Source organism: Crinia signifera, chromosome 6 (assembly GCF_055691185.1).
Source record: "Crinia signifera chromosome 6, ASM5569118v1, whole genome shotgun sequence".
NCBI lineage: Eukaryota > Metazoa > Chordata > Amphibia > Anura > Myobatrachidae > Crinia > Crinia signifera.
In genome coordinates this window covers 124,806,253-124,811,052 of record NC_139222.1, presented here as the reverse complement: position 1 = coordinate 124,811,052, position 4,800 = coordinate 124,806,253, and positions in this window count along the sequence as shown.

The following is a 4,800-nucleotide window of genomic DNA, read 5'->3' as shown; positions in this document are numbered from 1 at the left end:
AAGGATTTTTTATAAGTTGTCCCCTCCCATCTGCATACACAGCTCTGTCTCCCCTCCCCCTTACCGGAATTTCCCTCTCCAGAGTTGATTCATTTAAAGGGGAAATGACATAAGAGGCTTCGATTTCACTAGTGATTTCGTGGAATTTTTCCTTCCAAACGTTTTCTATTTGCTAAAATGAGTCAGTTGTGTAGGGGACAGAATCCTGCTACGTTATATATTACACTTTCCACCAAACATTACTTCTGTTTTCAAATGCAGTAGCTTGTGAATGAGGTGTCTATAAAGAGAAACTTACACCCTATCATTTCCAGCATGACATCACAATGTTTGCATACTACAAGATTCCCATAGACACGTCACGCCCCCCCCCCCCGTGACGTGTCTATGTTAAAGTTTGAAGTTAAACAAATGAACAAAATTTCCAAAGTAGCCTATTCAATAACATATTAGACATTTATTGCCCTTTGTTGCACCTTTTTTCATGTTATACCATTTTTTTCAGTCCTATCCTCACACAGCAACGTGATTTGATTATTTTTCCCCAGCTTTATTAATTCTGAAAAATACTATTATTAATATTATAATTTTATGGTACTTATGTAATATCTGGGCTCCCGTTTTTCTTATGAGACCGCGTCCCCTTGCGGGGCTCGCTGCGCTCGCCACGCTTCGGGCACGGTGCGCTCGCCACGCTTCGGGCACGGTGGCTCGCTGCGCTCGCCACACTATATAAAATCAACTCCATGCGTAGTTGGATAGTAGGGGTACGAAAAAATGGGGTGCATTTAACATGGGAGCCCAGATAATACATAAGTACCAATTTTATTTATAAGTTGCCACAAGTGTTTTGCAGCACCGTACAAAGGAACAGTACAGGGAGACAAAACTTAACATTACAGTAAATAAATAACAAAAAAAGAGTACAGGTAAAAAGAGTGTCACAATTCAATACACAGTACAGCTTAAATGTTCGTAGTGAGGATTTGATCAATGTACTACTAATGGCTAGTGGCCAATGATGGAGATGAGTATGCGGACGAAGATGGTCGCTGTTTGTTTGAGTATGAGAGAGCTTGAATGAAATGTGAAGTAGGGATGGCCATCGACCATCGATGATTCAAAATCATTGATGGTTCATGGCCAATGTCGAATACTTTAGCCATCGATGGGGGAGACCCAGATGGTTTCCCTCCATCGATGGAACAGCAAAACCATGTTTTGCATTTTTTTTAAGTGCTGGGACACGGAGCATAGCTCCGCCCCCGACACCTGCAAAGCCCAAAGGCCAATCAAACAAACACAATGGATGACCATCGATATGTAAAAATATCGATGGTCATCCATAGCATAGTTTAGCACTATCGATAGCCCGTGGCAATGCCAGCGATGGCCATCCCTAGAGAAGAGAAGAGGGCTTTGACAACAGGAGGCAAGAGGGCCCTGCTCTGAGGAGCTTACAATCCAGTAGATATGATCTGCAAATAGTACATAGCTGAACATCAATATTAACAGAGTTTGAAATTTATGCCAACTCAATTTTAGTTGAATTTTTCTCCAATTCACCTTAAGTTCTTGTCATCTGTCCGTACAGTATAATTACCATTTATTTATAATTTACTAACAGTTTCTTATACAGCCCAGCATTTTCAGTTGCACTTTACAATTAGGGGGTGTATTCAATGCAGCCGGCGAGGGGATTTTTTTGGCGAGGATGGCTTGTTTTTGGGGAGGATCAGCTAAAACAAGCCATCCTCGACATTTAAAAACCCACGCCAGCTGCTCACCCTATTTACCGTTCCGGGGGAATGATAGCGATCAGAGGATGGGGAGGATTCCCCCAAACGGTGAGGTTCTCGGCTAATGCAGGGAGCCTGCTGTATTTAGCCACGAGCCTCGCCGTTTCGGCAGCCACACACGCCATTTCTACCTTGCTGTAAGAACCCAGCAAGGTGGATACAGGGGGGTACAGAGGGGCTCAGTTGAATACTGACCCGCTAGCTATGATGGAGAGCAATCAGCACTGCTCGCCATCACAGCTCACTAAAGAGCATTGAATATACCCTTAGAAATAGGGATAAAACAAAGTGGGTAGTTACAGACAGACATACTGTAGTAGGACCCTGATCGCAAGCTTATAAGTACAGGTATATATAGTGCATTATGGGGATATTCTGGTTGATTCACAAGGCTGCAAATCCGCAGCCTTGCAAGTCCACTAGATCCCGTCCACCGAATGCCTGTAAGCCTGCCCCCCCCCCCTGCATACAGCGTACCTTCCCATGGGCTGCGAGTGGATGTGTGACATACACATCCATTCGTAGGCTGTGGGGGAACACCTACATCATTCAGTGGTTGCTGACCATCGAATGATATGGAAGGTCCACGCAGGGCCGGTGCTACCACTAGGCAGCTTCAGGCAGCTGCCTAGGGCACCTGCCGCTGGAGGGCGTCCTTGAGCTACCACTCCCAGCAGGTTTTTTTTATTTTAATAGGTTTCCGCAAGGTAGACGATGGGGGAGAAATTGAGCATCAGCTCATTAATTATGAAGCAGCTGCCCGCCCACCCCTCACTACCGTCAGCATGCCAGCGGGCAGCGCAGCTGCGGAAGCACCATGACTTCCCGACCCGGTGGCAGCAGCGGGGAACAGCAACCCCCATCCCTATTTTTTTTTATGTGAACGCTAAGTTCCGATGTCCTGCTGCCACTGCTCCTGAGTGCCTGGCAGGGCAGAGACGCCTGTGCCGTCCGCGGCTCTGCCCCTCCCCACTGTGACTAGGGGAGCGGCAGGCACTGAGTGAGCATCGGTGGGCACCGGCCGGAAGCCGCAGCAGTGAGACACATCGGCTTTTGCGGCGGGCACCTGGAAGCAGCAGCAGAGAGGGACATTGGCAATAGAGGCCCTTCTATAAAGTTGCAGGACATCACCTGTCACTCAGCAGCGGCCTTGGAGGGTAGCAGACAGCGGCTCCAGGTGACTCTAGTCTTCACCACTAAATCAGCAGCAAGTTAGAATTCAGTGTCATTTCGTCCCCTTTCCTATGTATGTGTGTATATATATATATATATATATATATATATATATACACACACACACAGTGTCATAAGTCCCCTTTCCTATGGATGTGTGTGTGTATGTATATATATATATATATATATATATTCACATAAAACAGTAAAATTATAATTCAAGCATTTCCAATGAGTCGAGGTCCAACGCGTTTCGCCGGTGGACAGCTTCCTCAGGGGTAGTAGACTCTATGAGAACATAGAAAGCCCTTTAAATATTTTTAGTTATAAAGTGCAGTATTTGGTGGTATGTGGAGTTTTATAAACATACCGGGATTCTGAGCTTATGGAAGGTCTAAGGATGAGTTTTTAAAAAACTTCTTATGACGCTTGGATGACGTCTAAAATTTAAAATACATATACATACATAAAAGGTCTGGTGGAGGGGGAACATGTGTATGGGAAAGAGATGGGTAAGCAGGAGGTACCATGTTGAACCTCCTGGAGAGTACGTACCCTATGATGTTGAAAGATCTGTCATACAGATGTCTGTCCAATGTTTATACGGGTGGCGCTGTCCAAAGGTTTGGAGAACACCTAAATGATGATGGTTTTTTATTTTAAATATAGTGTCCTTTATTTTTATATAAATCAAGACACTGTTAATGATTTCTAGACGGTTTCCCCACTGACAAATGAACAGGGGGTACCATGTTAAACTTCTTGGAGAGTACGTACCCTTTGATGTTGAAAGATCTGCCAAACAGTTTTCTGTCAAATGCTTATGCGGGTCGCGCTGTCCAAAGAATTGGAGAACACCTAAATGGTGAATTTTAATTTTAAATATTGAGTATTGTGTCCTTTGATTTTATAAATCGAGACACTGTTAATAGTATCTGGAGGGTTTCACTACAGAAATTCTCAAATTGAAATTATGTCTTTCTGGGGGTCGTTTGTCGTGAGAAAAAATCCCTCATGTATAAAGGGTTATTTCATTCCCCTAGTGGTGGGACAATCATATGGCGCCTATACCGTTGTGCTTAATACATATATTTTACAATATATCATATTGACTCATTCTTTGCTATAATGTATCATATTGACTCATTTTTTGCTACAAGGTAGTGCCTTTTAAACTTTGAGGTTTTTGGGGATGTAACAATCATTTGTGCAGCTCGTGCAATAGTGCTACATTTGAACATATTACAGTTAGACACATTACATCCGTCTTAAAGTATGGGAAACTATTCAGATGGAGCTTATTGTAATCATACACCAGATGGAGCTTATTGTAATCATACATCATAGCAATACAGTGCTGAATAGGTGCAAGGACTTACCAGAGGTGTGTGAATCGCTCCTTCTAAAGGCCCCCATACATTAGGCCGACTTGTCCTTAGGACAAGTCGGACCCAATACTCCTGTGAGCCGCCCGGCAGCTCCCCGGGAGGCTCAAATACAATTTGGCACTTGATGAGCCAAATTTTACATGTGATAAATCGCTTGCGATTTATCACATGTACGGGGAGCTGCAGCGGGCGGTGAGGGGCATGGGGGCCGGTGGTGATCAGGGGCAGCAGTGGGGCGGGCAGCGGGGGTACTGAGTGCTGACCTGGGGGCGGTGTGGTCAGCAGCAGGGCTCATCAGGGGGACGCCGGAGCGGGGAGCGTGTCCTGACGCTGTAACTAGCCGGCGGCGCCTGTGTGTGATGATCTGGCCGGGCGGCGGGCGCTGTGATCATTCACATATATCATTCATTCAGCAGCGCTGCGGGACGGACGGGGCCGGG